General features: G+C 39.1%; 1 protein-coding gene across 2 annotated transcripts in view; it reads left to right on the top strand.

Annotated features, from left to right (window-relative positions):
- Nucleotides 1-7,162: 7,162 nt before the first annotated feature.
- Nucleotides 7,163-17,088, top strand: part of SYT16 (synaptotagmin 16) — a 54,708-nt gene continuing 44,782 nt past the window's right edge. For both annotated transcript variants that reach the window (XM_083374949.1, XM_083374948.1), the window contains exon 1: nucleotides 7,163-7,345. The gene's annotated coding sequence lies outside the window, so the exon portion shown is untranslated. The remainder of the gene's footprint in view (nucleotides 7,346-17,088) is intronic.

Raw genomic sequence — 17,088 nt, forward strand, 5'->3', positions numbered from 1 at the left:
CTTTTTTACCTTGTGGGGACCAAAACTGGATGCAGTATTCCAAGTGTGGCCTTACCAAGGCATTGTAAAGTGGTATTAATGCTTCACGTGATCTTTATTCTATCCCTCTGTTAATGCAGTCTAGCACTGTGTTGGCTTTTTTGGCAGCTGCAGCACACTCCTGGCTCTTTCTTATTTCTTTCTTTCTTTCTTTCTTTCTTTCTTTCTTTCTTTCTTTCTTTCTTTCTTTCTTTCTTTCTTTCTTTCTTTATTTATTGGATTTATATCCCGCCCTATCTCCCGAAGGACTCAGGGCGGCTAACAACAAAACATATAATAAGTACAGAAATCAAGATAAAAATAAAATTAAAATCATCTGTGCAATAAATTAAAATTAAAAACTAAAAATAAATTTAAAATTTTAAATATAATTAATTAAAATGCCTGTCATTCTAGATTATAGAATGACATATAATTCTCTCGCTTTATCTTAGCAGCAGATTGTTCCTGCTTCTCATCTTAAAACCTCAAGGAAAACCAAACTGATAAAAGGAGAATTAAATACAACAACAGCAAAATTCCTGTACACCTCTGTCAAGTAGCTTTTGATATTTTTCCAGGACAAATGTAACATGTAGTCAGGCTCTGCCTCTTCTTTAAGTAAGCTGAAGACTCTTGCAAGCCTTCGGCTATTAAGGAAACAATAAGGAAACTCTCACCCAGGTTTATTTTTATACTTTTAATTTTGAATTGTGTTCTGGGACTAGTTAAACCCATCCACAATTGTGTCAAAGGGCTTTTTGGTGCTAATGTATATGTCAACCATTAACTAAATATTAAAACCTGTCTCTTTTCTCTTACTGCTTTTAAATGTCATGGTGTTATTTTTAAAAAAATCTTTATGGCAATTGTCTCATAAATCTTTGCCCTTTTTACTATTAGGCTTGTTTTTTTTTTTAAAAAAAATCAAACATCCTTTCACGAAAGGCATGGTTACCCAGGTAACATCATTCTGCTTCCTGTTCAACAGAACGGTTAGAATTTCATGGGTTCAGCGCACGTGTCGACCCATCTGAGCCCAGAAAAAGCAATGAGTTCGCCTTCACAGCACTATAAAAAGGTCTGTTGCCAAGGTGCATCTGTAAGATTAAATGAATGTCTTGTGGATTGATTTCCTATTCGTTCTTCTGAAGGTATTGAAGGCTCACTCTGGCCTTCCTCCAAAAGAGACAGATGTGGTGTATAAACGGTTGCATTTATCTTTCCTTTCTTTCTGAAATTTGAAAGAAAGCCAAATCTCTTGCCAGGTTTTTTTTTTCTCCTTGTTAATTTCAGTAGCTAAAAGCTGGCCAAAGAAGTATAACTCCCACAGTCTGTGTGATTTTGTTTATATATTTTTACTCCTACGCTCAACTTGTTCCTTCAACGAAAGTTCCCATGTAGTCTTCTGTTCATGCAGCTTACTTAGGAGCTGACTTACTTAGAAGCTAGATTCTTTATGTAACTTGAGGAAGATATCATGGTGAGCTTATGAAGGCTGTGACTGCTAACCATTAAGTGTGTTCTTGCTTACTGTATCTGCACGCTGATTGCTCTCTTAGCCATTCAAGGTTAATATTTAGCCTCAGCATCTTTTTCTAAAGGGCACTACAAGCACTGGTTTGACATTTGTAATGGAACAAGGCTTGCACGCACAGGTAGGGATGTGGTAGGTTGGCTTCTCTGAGTTCCTCAAACAGTGTTTCTAAGCCCATCCCTAAGTCCACAATGGCTACAGTGACACTTTAACAGAATAACAGAGTTAAAAGGGACCTTGGAGCTCTTCTAATCTCACCCTCTGAAGAAGCAGGAGTCCCTATACCAGGGGTGTCAAACTCAATTTCATTGAGGGCCACATCAGCATTGCAGTTGCCCTTGGCGGGCCAGGTGGGTGTGGCCAGGGTGGGCGTGGCCTACTGGGTGGGCATGGCCAGCTCTACATCATTTGCATCAAGGGTGCCAATGGGGGCCTGGGCAGGAGTGGGACAGATCTGAGGGTCTCTGGCAGAAGAAGATGGGACCGGGGCAAGTGCCAAGGCATGGTCCACTGGAGGAGCCTCACTGTTCCTCTCAGGCCTTGGGGGTGGGGGTGGGCGGTGGCGTGGAGGTCATATGCCCAGCCCAGCTCCACTTCCCCAAGGTGGCGCCCAACTGCACTTACTTCCTCCTCAAGGCTGCTGCTGCTCTGCTTGCTCTCCTTAGCCAGGTTGCTCATGATGGGTACGAGGGCAAAGTCAAGAGGGAGGCCCACTCCCTCTCCATATGAGGAGACCTGGCTTTGTATCCAAAGCTTCCTTAGCAATAGGATCAGAGACCCCCCAGAATAGGCCAGGAGGAGGGGGCAAGGGGATGGGGAAAGGGCAGCAGGGCAGGACTAAGGCAGGACTTCCCTTAGACCCTCCCTCTCCTTCCTTTCTTCCTTCCTTCCAAGAACAGAGTAGTAGGAAAATATTTGAGATGAGGGAGGGAGAAAAACAGGCAAGAAACACAGCTGGGGAAGTGTCATCCTTCGTGAGGAATGAAGAAATGCACCATCACCTGGAAGTGGCCAGCACATGGCCCTCGCCTACTTTACATATCCGGCTTGGGGCGCTCTGGGGGAGGGGATGCCATGAGCAGCATGAGAGTTGATGTTACCTGCACAATGCTGCCCAGCCCCCAGCCTGCCCGGTTTTGGCAGGCAGTGGGGCACTTTCCTGACAGTGCCGAGAGGCTGAGCCGAGTGGCATGAATCTGAAGAGAAGCGCAACGCTGCCCAGGCCTTAGCTTGCCCAAAGTAGGCAGGGTCATATGCTGGCCACTTCCAGGTGATGGTGCATTTCTTCATTCCTCACAAAGGGTGATACCTCCCCAGCGTGCGCCCAGGGAGCAGTGCCGACGCAGCATGGGCCAGTCCCTCACTGTTTCCAGATGGCCTTGTGGAGCTAAGACTGAATGCATTTCAGCATAGATGATTACCACGAAATTGTACATTGGCTTCCGGCTGGCCTGGGCTAGGGCCAAGGCAGCGGGGGCCGTTCCCTCACTGTTTCCAGGATGGCTTCGCGGGCCACATGAAACCAGTTCGCGGGCTGGATCCGGCCCCCGGGCCTTATGTTTGACATGTCTGCCCTATACCATTCTAGACAAGTAGCTGTCCAGTGAGGGAGCACCCACAATTTCTGAAGGCAAACCATTCTACTGGTTAGGAAATTCCTTCTTAGTTCTAAGTTACTTCTGTCCTTGATTAGTTTCCATCCATTGTTTCTTATATTGCCTTCTGGTGCTTTGGAAAATAGGTTAACCCCCCTCTTCTTTGTGGCAGCCCCTCAAATATTGGACCACTGCTATCATGTCACCCCAGTCCTTCCTTTCACTAAACTAAACAAACCCAATTCCAGCAATCGTCCTTCATATGTTTTAGCCTCCAGCACCCTAATACCTAACTTTCTCAATAAGGGAATGGGAAAATTCCCATGTTCTGTACATGTGACTAGATAATTTTGGGAGTTGTAGTCCATGTATCTTAAAGTTGCTAAGATTGACAAACACCACTCTAGACTTCTGTGTGGTAGGCTTCTTTTCAATATGAGACTGCTGGTTTCGGAGGATATACTGCCAATTAAGATTAGGAGTTAATTGAAAATGGAAAGCTGTGGGAGAAAAGAAAATGGAAAATCTCATGATTCATGTACACTTTAATCTTCCCAGAGTGAAAACGTATTTAAATATATTCATAATAAAGATAAAACAAAGACTAAGCATGCCAAAAAATAGCCCAAAATAATTTCTTTCTTTTTTTTAAAGATCTTAATTCTCATGTAGCTCCACCTTTCCTTAGATGCCTAATTTCTTCTGGTTCGTCAACTCTTCTCTATCTTGGGGTTCATTTCTGACTGGATAAAAGTCAATCTGGGAAGCCAGATATCTAGTTACGATAGAAGGGAAAAGAACAAAGACCAAAATTTAACAGCCCCCTCTCCCAATTTAAAAGCTCACCTGTAAGAGAGGAATGCCTTAATGCAGGGGTGTCAAACTGCCAGCCCGCAGGCCGGTTGCATCATATGGAGCCCGTGCCCACCCCAGCTCCGGTGAGTTTGACACCCGTGCCTTAGTGCTTCTGATTCATCACTCTGGTGTTGAGTTTCCTGAGCTTTGCTAACTTCTGCTCACTATCTAGAAGGGCAGGTTTAGTTTTGATACATTGACTCTTGAGGTACTTTCTTTCCCTTTAATATATTCCCCCTGTCATGCAAACAAAACACAGAAAGAAAAAAAACAGTGATTCTTGTATTGATTTAAGATTGTTCTATTTCTGCTGTCAACTGTTAGGAATCTGAAATATACTTATGCATGTGGAAGCCATGAAAGGCTGAAGCAAAGGCTGAAGCAAAGAAGGCAAGATACAATAAATGCAGACATGAAAAACGTCAAATTGGACCCGAATGCTGCATTTGGTCATGCAAAATAGTGCTTGTTGACCCAAAAAGCAGACCCTGCACCTGTAGGAAAAATGCGACGATGATGATAAAATTATTATTTATGTTTGTAATAATGAGTGGAGCTTGAAATAATTTCCCCTTGAGTGTTATGCTCATTTTGTTGTCTTTCAATCCTACTTTTTTCAAATGGAATAAATCATATTTCTGGAGTTGAACATCCAGGATTTCCACTTTCTTCCTTTATTCTGGTGTTGGATTAACCCTTGGTGCCCTATGTAGCTGATGAACCAAAAAAACAAGAACCATATGGATTTCACAAGCATTTTTAAAGCTGGTCTTGGGAATAACTAAAAACTATAAGGGTAAATTCTCAACCAGAATTATAGCGAATTAATTAAGGCTGTTTTTTTTAATTTCCCCATAGTTCTCATATATGGACTGTGCTGCTTCTTTTCATATAAACTACATTTGTGCCAGCATCTATAAAAACCTATGTTGGCTAGCCTGTTTTAGAGCTTTGAAGAGCTGACATAGGTTTGGCAACAATCTAGTTCAAGGGCACTTCCTCTGGCCAAACAATTCCCTCCTTCCCATAAAAAACTTTTTAAATCAATAAATCCTGAAATCAGCCGTTCATTTTTATCTGTTATCAGCAAAAAGTCTATAAAGGATTTCCAGTTTTTTTTATAAAAGTAATTGTAGTTCTCTCCTTGATCAAACCAATTTAACCATTTCTGCAAACTCAGCCATCTTCACAATCCTTTCTGCCATTAATGGTGTTCCTGCAGACTTCCACCTTTGTGCTCATAATATCCTCTCTGCAGTTATCATACATAAAACCAATCTTTGTATCATCACAGTTTGTATTTCTATCCAGTATGTTTTTGCTTTTTCACAAGCCTACTATGTACGATAAATGTCCCTTGATGTTTTGCACGTTTTCAACAGTGATTAGAAGTACTTTTATACATTAGACATTTTTTTTAAAAAAACTTTTAAATTATGAGACAATGTGAATTTCAGATGTTTTAACCACATTGACCTGAGACAGATTTGGATTTCAGGAATGTACTTGCTACTTAGATGTTCTGTGTTCATAAATGCACATTTTCTGTTCAAAATAATACACTTCTCTACCTCCCACAAGATTTGTAGATTGTTCAGATGTATCTATAAAACTCCTTTGATATTACAGGATGCTATATATCATGGGTGTCAAACTCACCACGTCATGTGATGTGTCGCAACTTATCGCGACTCTTTTTGCGTTGCCGGCAATGGGGTGGGTCTAGGTTTGGTATGATGAAATCGGCCTGTGGGCTGGCAGTTTGACACCCCTGCTATATATAATTAGTCTAATACTGAAGAGTAGAAAACTGATACGGATTATGACAGTCAATGGCTTTTCACATGAATGCATATTTCAAGCAAATAAGCTCACAGTTGCAGTTGAACAGTGGTGGAGGAGGGTTGTGGCACCACATTGAGGTTTTCCATTCATGTTGAAAAGTATGATAGGATGCACGTCTTGGTTTAAATTGTCTTGTCTGGTTTTGGCATTCTGAATGGGCTTGGTGCTTCTGGGATTCACACACTTCTAGCTTTCAGCTATCTCAAACCTGAAGAGTAAGCCTTGCTTCTAAATTGCCCCACCCAGAATAAATGTGTATGGAGATTCCCGGTGATCCAGGTCATAGTTATCCCAAAGATGCTTTTTCACGAGGAATTCCCCACCATCCACTCAGAGCTGAAGAAACTTCTTGGATGAGAAGCAAAACATCTCCAAAAAAACCCAAGAAAGACCAGTTGCCTCATGAAAAAGCATCTTTGGGATACCCACCCAGAATAATTTTGTGACTGGGAAAGATTTGGAAGAGAGGTAAAGTCTATTCTGAAATGTTGTAATCCCCACCACGGTCAGGTTCTCTCTTAAATATAGATACACCAGATGTCTTTTGTAAGTGGTACTTGTGCGAGGAAAAGAAACTAAATCTTTGCAAAAGTAATTTAGCCTTCTGTACTTTTTCTTCTGCATGGCAAATTGATGATCAGATGATAAATACCCTGATTTGAGAATGACATTGTTCTGTCCACAAAGAGCTGGGCACAGCTGTCATTTCTTTTAGAACACGTTGTCTCATAATAATGCACTGAAAACATGTGCAGTTCCTTGGCCTTAGAACCTCAGAAGTAAGAAATAATATAGCTTTTGGGTGAAGTAATGAACGGTGAAGGTCTGGACAATTATATTTGCAAGTGAAAGTCTTTCATTTTACATTTTCTATTGTAAATGTTGAACTTTAGCTACAGGAAGGGGATGTCTCTGTTGGCTGAAACATATTTATGGTGACTGCAAGTATCTTGAGTCTAAGCAAGGAGGAAAATTATACTGTTGCTGTGGAAGACTTTAGTAAACAATAATTTATAGTTCTTTCCACTGGACAGATTTTGTCAACAAAAATAATCCCTCTAGTACAGAAACAGCTAATAATTTGACCAACAGCAGGATGTGTCAGTGCTCTTCCAAAACACGTTGTTACTTGGATTAGAGCTACTGTGAACAGCTATCTTCTAATGGAGAAACATGTTATGCCAGTTTTTTCTGCTATCCGTCTGGCTAAAATTCCTTGACTGTTTGTCATATGTTTATAGACTTACAAGCTTCCTCCTTCTTCTGGATAAATTGCCACTCCCAGTTCTAAACTTTGCCATTCAAGGTTTGGAAAGAACTCCAAAATATCTCAGAGATGCGAACCTATCATGGGAACCCGAATTTGTAATCTAATAAAAGTTTCCTTAATTACATAATCAGCGCTGGGATGATAAAATGAAACATCTATATTAACTAATTAATTAAAGTTTGGAGTTTGAAGCTTAACTTTCCTATGGGGCATAAGGGAAATCAGGTAAGTAGTTCTGGTCTATATGATTCTACAGTCTAAAGTTGGTTTTTCTATCATGCTAACCTTGTTTTGTGATTTCTTTTGCAAAGAAAACATTTGGCAGAGGTGTTTTGTACTTCTTTGTATTAGATGATATTCAAAGACTTGCAGTAGAATCTGTGGCTATTAGTGTAGATAAGCGAGAATGTGGTTCCTTTGATTCCTATGGTCTATTGCAGCTCCAGGCTTTTCACTTATCCCTGTTTTAAACCAAAGAAAACAAACATTTTGTTTGTGAACATTTTGTGTTCACTGATCTCGAAACAGGGGTAACAGTATTGAAACAGATCCTTGCTGAACTCTGTCTCAAAGTTTTTCAAGGCTCCACTTCTACTAATGTTTTTAATGTTGGCTAACTTCACCCTGAGTGATTAGAAGAACTTCAAGCAATAGCTTTGGCACATTGGACAATAGACTGGGATCTAGTAAGACCTAAAAAAGTTAATACTAGTGGTAGGTTTTGACAGAAAGCTTTAAAATTAAGGAGTGCAAAATTTATGAGGGTGCATATAAATAATTGTGTTATTTTCCCTACCTGCTTCTCCCAAAATAACTGTTGTAATCAGTGTGCAATCGCTGCCAAAACAAAACAAATCAAAATCCAGAGAAAAGAAAGAGTGCCTGGAGTGCAAATGTTAAGTACATGTTGGCCTATTTTGTTTTATGTCACCGTTGATTAAGCATGTGTCCTGAAGGGAGACATAAATAATTGTAGGTCAAGGGGAAACAAGATCTGCAAGATGCCCTGTTTCATCTGGGCATGTGGCCTGTGAATGGAAGCTGAATAACTGCTAAAAGTAAAGGATTGATTAAATATCAGACTCCTTTTGGCAGCACATTGTATCTCCCTGGAGTTATGGCGGTTCTGTACGTTGCCAAGGAAACACACATAACCTTGAGAGGAAAGGTTTAGATTTATATCACCTGGAGTAGCATTTGGATCAATCTGCAGGCCAACTTGTGATTGCAAGTTGAGTGAATGAAGATGAAAAACTACAATATTTTACTCTTTAGAGGACATTTTGTTGTCTAATAGAACAGCATTTGCACATAAGCCTAGCTATTATTGTTTATTTCTTTCAAGTTAATTTGCTAATTACAGATAAGCCAATGTTAAAAAAAGAGCCAAAACATTATCCTCATTCTTATTTCTTGAGGAATATGATCCAAAGCTACATAATTTTAATCTTCAATGTATTACTGTATATGTTTGTCTATTTCTATTTTGAAAGTTACAGCGGGAATCAAAATGCATGACAAGTTTTTTTTAAACTACAATTATAGAAAAAGACAAAGAAAGACTCCAAGTTTGCGTTACGTTTCCAGCAAGGCTGCTAAAAACTATTATTATTACCTAGTTAACATATTAATTTATAGCTTTTCACATTATATAATAAGCACACACATCTAATTTATATTCCAACATAGCGCTCTTGTACCATGTACCTGTGTGAATGGATAAAAGATGGAATATTTAGGCTCAATCAAAGCAGGCCATCCAGTAAGGAAGAGTTGTTCTGGAAGCATGTGAAAATTGCCGTTTTTAGCATGCAATATGTGGAAAAATATGCAGACTTTTAAGAAGACAAAATAAAATATGGATTGCAAGAGATGAAGAGTAGTTTTCAGATCAAGATGCAGACCATTTTTGGACTGAATCAGTAAATGCACTCAATTGAAAATAGGAGACATGAGAAGAAAACTAAAATAGGATTGGCTTAGTTTGTTGCAAGTTGTAAAATTGATCAGAACTGTAATACTTTATATTCACCACAAAGAATGAGGAGCTCTGCAACTGGTATTTGGAGACAAAATGCTAATTTCCCATCACAGACAAAATTTCCCCTCACAAAGGAACCATTAACACTAATCACCCTTAGAATACTTGACTTTCATGGATTTATTCAGATACTTCTTAAATCCATCAACTGGATTCCACAAATTAATTATGGGATTTTGGACCCTTAAAAGCTTGTGTGCTACTTTGTAAATTTTCAGTTGATGTACCAGTTCAATGTAGATTTTGGATTACTGGTTTTGGGTTCAAAATCTATTATCACCATTTAGCGAAGTAACAATGAAAGGGAACTAAAATCTGGTGTATGCTGTCTTTGTATCTTTGAAATTCCAAACATTATATATGTGTTAATTCTTTTCTAAGCTAGAGAATTGATTTCTGGAATTTATTTCTTTGTGGTGAAAGCAGAGAGCAGCTATTATTCTAAACTGCAGATTAAGGACCTGTCTGGGTTCTATAGATATCTCAGGAGGATGGTAAGGGCCATTTTACTTGAGCAGATGGCAGCTGTGCGGAAGCTTCCTAGCAATGATGTACATAATTTTCATTAAGTCAAAATATTTCATCAGTATGTTGTCATAGGAACAAAGATATTGCACTCACGTCTCTTTGAGGGAAAAATGTAAGAAACATTCCAGATGGATATTGGAGTTGGCTGCCTGCCAGGATGTACCTCACAGTCTTAATTTTGAGAAGGAGCAAAATACATAGATGGCCCAAGAGGGATCTGAGAGTACATCAGGGGAATGTATGGGGGGGGGAGAGGAGGAGGGGGGAATCAGTTTTCAGATGAATGGAACAACTGATCCCCCCCCTCCCACGCTATATCTGCTTTGTGCTCTTGCAGCAAATATAACCAAAATCTTATGATACTTTGAAAGGCTAAACAGATTTATTTATTGTGACATAAGCTTTTGTGGACTTGAGCCTGTTTTGGCAGATGCACAGTGTTAAAGTCAGTTAGCAGAGTGCTATGTGTGTTACATATCTCACTCCTGTTCTCTCTCCCTCTGTGTGTATATGTGAGAGGTTCTATAAAGAGAGCAAAAGGCCATCGGATATAAAAGGCAGCTGTCACTTCCTAGAGCCCAAATGTGTGCAAAATAAAACAAGCGATTGTTCATATTGGCAGGAAGCAACGGTGGAACTCAGGGTCCAGTTTAAACCCAAACTGAATATAATGTGAGTAAATGGAAAATGTTGTAGTTAATGGATTGTGGTGGGTTAAGTGGTGAGCGCTAAGCATTCATTCTCCATAAACCTGAGGCAACTGAAACTTCTCTGCATCTGTGTTTTTCCCCCAATATGATGATTGCAGTTAAACACAGAAAAAAGGGGAGAAAGGGGAGAAAAGAATACTGTAAAAATAAAAACTATTCAGGATTCAGAGATTGTTAAAGTGGTTATAAAAGAGCAATTTATAATCCAACAGGCTTTCCAACAATAAAAAGAGTTGGAGCAAGGGGCTTCTTACTTCTAAACCTGGATTTTAAAAAATGCAGATGCTGTGTTCCTCTAACATGTGGTGTTCAAAGAAACAAACTGTATTATAGCTTAGTATAAGCCACTTTAGTATGGTGATTAAGGCTTCAGCCTAGAACCTGGAAAAATGTTGAGTTCTATTCCTGCCTAAGGCATACAGCCAGCTGGGTGATTCTGGGCCAGGCATTGTTCCTTGGCCCTAGGAAGAAGGCAATGGCAAGCTATTTGAAAACAAAAATTGGCAAGAAAATTACAGGGATTAGTCCTGGCTGTTGCCAAGAGTCAACACATTATGACAAAATATGGAAGAAATAACAGTTGCAATAAAATATGTCCATTCATCAGTTAAAAACCTATCAATATTTGGATGCAGAATTTAATTTGGGAACTCTTCATGGTATCTAAATTTAACAAATAAAAAATAAATAAAAACATTGAAGGCACATAGAAAAAAAGTGGGGGAGAAACCTATTCTAACAACTTGGTTCACACAGCACGGCAAGAGTAGTTGAAACTATAGGCTATTCATCTATGAATATTTCTTTTGCTTTAGGAAGGTTGCTAAGTACTATATGAACCAATGTTCATAGTTGGTGACTTTTATCAGGATTTTGACTTCTACTTGTTTAGAATAGAAAATATAGGAAAGAAAGGAAGGTTACAGCTCTTATAATCCTGTTCAGAGTCCCAGTGGAATCTTCATGACAGGCGCAATTTACATATTAGCATAAGTGGGGTTTTTTTATGGCATCTTGCTTCACCTGATGCATGAAACGAATGCTGAAGATTAGAGGTCTCTACATATTCGTGAACATGGCCAATATAGTAGGGGAGAGAAGCATTTGGATCTGTGAAACAGATATTTAAATGTAGCTTCCTATTTTTCTGGCCTCAGCAAGAAAGAATCATATGCCATAAAAAATTTCAATTTTTATTACTGGTTTTGCAGTTTCTGCTCCATGTTTTATGTTTGCGTAAGTGTTAATTCTCTTGCAGTTGCTTCTAGACTGAAGTCTATGATTTTTACTCTGTCGCCCATGGAAATGGATCAGAAATAATAAGCAAGTTAATTACTGTTTTCCGGTTTATAGTCTAGAAAACATAAAAGAAAAGGAGGGAAAGCACATGTAAAACTTGCAGCTGTTTATTCATTAGGTTCACATTTTAGGTTTCCACTGAAAATAGAACTTGAGAGACAGCTTACAACAAAATACAGAAGAGATAAATTGCAATAAAATATGACCCTTTATCAGATTAACAAATTAACAGACTAAGGAGTTGGAAGGGTCCTTGGAGTTCTTCTAGTCCAACATCCTGCTGAGGCAGGAAACCCTACATCATTTCAGACCAATGATTGTCCAATCTCTTCTTAAAAACCCCCAGGGTTGGGGCATCCACCTCTGGAGGAAGTCATTCCACTGATTGTTCTGTCAGGGAAATTTCTCCTTAGTTCTTGGTTGGTTCTCTCCTTGATTAGTTTTCCTCCATTGCTTTTTGTCCTGCCTTCAGGTGGTTTCGAAAATAGGCTGACCGCCTTTTCTTGCTGGCAGCCCCTTAGAAATGACTGCTATCATGTCACTCCAGTCCTTCATTTCCTTAAACTAAAGGTAAAGGTAAAGGTTCCCCCGCACATGCGTGCTAGTCGTTTCCAACTCTAGGGGCCGGTGCTCATCTCCGTTTCAAAGCCGAAGAGCCAGCGCTTGTCCGAGGACGTCTCCGTGGTCATGTGGCCGGCATGACTAGATTCCAAAGGCGCACGGAACGCTGTTACCTTCCCACCGTAGTGGTCCCTATTTTTCTATTTGCATTTTTACGTGCTTTCAAACTGCTAGGTTGGCAGAAGCTGGGACAAGTAACAGGCGCTCACTCTGTTACGCGGCACTCGGGATTCGACCCACCAAACTGCCGACCTTCTGATCGACAAGCTCAGCATCCTAACCCACTGAGCCACTGCGTCCCTTTTCCTTAAACTAGACATAAGCAATTTCTACAACGGTGCCTCATATGTTTTAGCCTCCAGTTCCCTAATCATCTTTGTTGCTCTTCTCTGCACACTTTCCAGAGTCTCAACATTTTCTTTTTAATTTTGTGGCAACCAAAATAGGATGCAGTATTCCAAGTGTGATCTTACCAAGGCATTATAAAGGTATTATTGCCAAGGCATTATCAATTAAAAACCTTTTCAAAATTTGGGCGCAGAATTTAATTTAAATTTGTAACTGTTTTTGGACCACTGTCTTGTACATATTATCGTGCCACATGCCGCACTGAAAATTTGGGTTCTACGCCTCATATTTTAACCTGGTGTACAATTTATGGTAGTGGTGGAATGCATTATCTACTGCTTATGGATTTTTTTTAATGATTTGAATAATGCTAATTAAGCTCAACAGACTTGTGGATTTTCACTCAAAAATGAATGTGAAATAACTTATTTGTTTATTTATATTTCATATTGCTTAACTGCCCATCTCCTTCAGAGAGGGGGCTCCCGATTATATATTGGATTATATTAGTTATTTAATATTTCAGATATGTTGTTGACACACCCATATTTTCGTTCCTGTACCTGATTTTCTTTGTGCTACATGTTTCTTATATTCTCACGTAGATAATAAAGATTTGGGGGAAAAGCTATCTAAGGCATAAATAAGAAGCAAGCAACAGTGTGTACTAGATTGAAACTAGTGCTCTGGGGAGAAATTGTCCTGTTTGTCTGCTAACAGTTCCCATTTGATCTAATTTTAGAAACTGCTTTCCAACTTTGTTTCAAAAGCAAAGAACATTAGATACATTAATTCCCACAATAGAATAATGGAAGGTAAAGGCGATGGAGTTGGCAGAGATGGTTAAACCGTCTATTTTAATTAAACAGAAAAACCTAGGTATGTGGTTTTGTTTCTACTTAGAAACTGCTTCTGGACATTTGAAACTGAAAAAAAATATGAAACTGACTGAATTAAGGTTTTGATATATTAGGATGACTTTGTAGTTAAAGAAATGGCTTGAAATCTTTTAGAAATGTAAAGCAAAAGATTGAGGTTGTAATTTTTTTGGTACTTTACTGCACTGAAAAAAGTCACTTCTCTTTTTCTCTGCCCTTCTCTTTTTTAGCTTTCAAAGTTTTCTTTCTTTTTTATCTTATAATAAACCTTTATAAATTTTTTTTAAAGCAAAGAACATTTGGCAAAGTTCTAATAGTGTCTGGTGTTCTTGCCCATGTTACCAACAAGGGGCTCTGGTATGTGTGTGAATGCCCTGACTTTCATGGCACAATCCTCTGCAGCTTCTCTGACCTCTCCCGCTTTCCATCCGTCCAAAGAGGAGATATTGGGAGAGAATTTCTTCTTCTGTCTTTTTTCTGATAGGAAAATGTGGGTAGCCAAGCAGAACTGGAAAAATGTGCAGGTAGTCCTCAAATTACTACAGTTCATTTAGTGACCATTCAAAGTTACAACAGCACTGGAAAAAATGACTTATGACCGTTTTTCACACTTATGACCATTGCATCTTCCCCATGGTCCCATGATCAAAATTCAGATGCTTAGCAACTGACTCATATTTATGACCGTTGCAGTGTCCCAGGATCATGTGATCACCTTTTGCAACCTTCTTACAAGCAAAGTCAATGGGGAAGACGCATTCACTTAACAACCGGGTTACTAATTTAACAACTGCAGTGATTCATTGAACAACTGCAGCAAGAAAAGTCATAAAGTGGGACAAATTTCACTTAAGAATTTTGTTGCTTACCAACAAAAATGTTGGGCTCAATTGTGGTCATAAGTTGAGGACTACCTATATAGCGCCAGCGGCTCATTTCCCATATCCAAGTGTGGATATGTGTTGAAAATGTCTCAAGAAAAAATCAAAAGTTATTCTCCAACCCCTTGAGCCTAAGAGAGAAAAACAGATGCTTAGGAGAACATTCCCTAGAAATTGTAAGGCTGATTTTGGCACGGTAATAATTAAAATCTCTTGCTGCTCAAGAATTGTTGAATAAAAACTACCGTACTTGTTGCCTACCAAAAAGAGATCAGCAGAGATGAGGCTTTACTTAGAGATCGTCAATGTCTGCTTGTGATTTTTTTGATACAGAAGCCCTAAGTCCTAAGGACCTTAAAGCGGCCTGCATAATATTTGTTCATAAAAGGCCTGTTATACACATGGAACATTTTGTGGTAGTACTTAATGCATAAAAATCCAAAAGGTTTGTTGAATCTAAAAAGGGCTGTTCTTTAGCATGTAGGCTAGATACAATCTGAATTTCAAGATAATGCTCTGAACTAAGGTCTATAAGCAGTTTACAGAACTGTTCCTTTGAGTAAGAACTACAGAAAAAATGCTGAATCCCTAGTTCCATTTGTGAGAAGTTTTATATCCAAATATATTTTATACTTTATACTGTTTCCAACTTCCCTTAAAATATTAACAGAATCCACAATGGTCTGAAAATCAGTGTCTCCAATTTAATCAAATTAACAAACTTCCTCAAATCCCAAAATAAGTTACCCAGGCCTAATCCACATATCAAAAGATAAGGTCCACAAACAAAAATAGAGTTAATTAAATTAAGTCTCCCAGCAGAACTGTATGTTCACAAGAATACACACACACACACACACACACACACACACACACACACACACACACACACACACATACTCACTCAGCAGGTAGACATTTCCACATCCTGGACAAGCTCTCCCTATAAAAGTTTTACCACTGTACCCCATTTCTCTGCAGCTGCCCTTAAAAGCAAACTGCTTTGCTTTGAGGAGTAAATATTTCATCTTTCCTCTGCCTGGATCTCATTTTTATTTATTCTTGTGCATCCTTGGCTCGAGTTGGAACCCCAAATTATTCTTCTGACACATTTCTTCAGTACCTATAGCTATCTACAACAAAGAATCATTAAAAAGGCCACGGATCATGATATCATTGTGCTGTGGCCCTGTCCTCACAGCCCTTGGAGACTGAAAAATTTGCAGACGCAAAGTTCCTGCCCACTCCTGAACTGCTGCTTGCTTCTGTTCAAGGCTGACAAACCACCCGTTCCCTCCCATTCCATTCCAGGTGATTGAAGATCAGGGTCACCTTTGGGACAGTGGATGCATTGCACAATTGTTTTATTCCTTGCAGCATACAAGCAGTTGCAATAATTCATTCTCTAGCTTGTTTGAAATAATCAGCAGAAACCTGCTGTCCTGCGAAAACACACACATTTTATTTCTGGAGTGTTTGCACATTGTGTGAGCCTCACACATGAATAAAAGCACCACCTGTTTGTGGATGATAACTATGGCTCATAGTGCACATATTGGTTTGGCTTGCTGTAGCAACAAGCAGAAGTGGCTCTAGCAGTTCTGGTGTGACCCACATTTTGTTAAAACAGCTGTCTGCTGTTCAGTTTCCTTTAATAAGTCTCTGAGGTTTTCAGAGTTTGCACAAAAAGAGTTTCTTATATGTTTCCTGCTACAGAGATAAGCTTGAAAATGGTTGTCAGCATCTGGTGGAAAGAATTTGAAGAGAAGAAAGTTCTGAGTAGATTGGAGAGAAGCTGCTAACTCCCAATATGTGCAGGTGGAGGAACTTTAGAACTACATCTGTATCAGAGATAGCACAAAATAAGTTTACATTATTCTACTATTAGCTTAGTGATTTGCAGTCTCTCTGCAAAATGCCTACCGTAAGAGTGGTCTTAACCTGTGGTCTTCCCAATGGTGCTGATCCATGCTCCTGGGAACCTTCATTATTGGTCATGCTTGCTGGGAACTGTGATTCAGCAACATCTAAAAGACCACAAGTTTCTTAGTTCTCTCCAAGAGTCCTGTACTTAACTACTTTGAATATGGGGTAGAGTAGGTAGGAAAACAAAGAGAGTTGTATTTCTTTTTCCAGCTACTAACCACAATATGTTTGAATTAATGCTTGTGTAAAGTTTATTCATGGGTAACCGTACTTTGCTAACCGCCCTTGTGCAATCAGTAACCTGCATAAGTAGATTTCTCATCTCATTGAAATATAGCTTGTATTTGTTACTTGTATAAATAATTTATATTGAACTCATGTTGGTAGAAAACTGGATTGGAGCATCCAAATATAATTTGTTCAAAGGGATGTTTGAGTTCAGACAGTTGATAAAATCAGGTTTTCACATTTTTGCTTATTCTTCAGCTCTCTGATTAGCAAAATAAATCCAAAACATCCTCTCATCCATGGAAGTTGGAAAAATTGGTGGAATTGTCCACTCGCTTCTTTCCCAATTTTAATTTTGGGAAGTAAAAGGCAAAAATTGTATGTTAAGTCCCATGATGAACTGAACCATTGTTTATTTCAGGAATTCTCAATCTTTGTGGTGTGACCAACATTTAAAAGTGCAACTATCCCAACCACTTTCAAGTGCCCCCCAGAATAACCTGGCCAG

Source organism: Vipera ursinii (assembly GCF_947247035.1).
Source record: "Vipera ursinii genome assembly, chromosome: 1".
NCBI classification, from domain to species: domain Eukaryota; kingdom Metazoa; phylum Chordata; class Lepidosauria; order Squamata; family Viperidae; genus Vipera; species Vipera ursinii.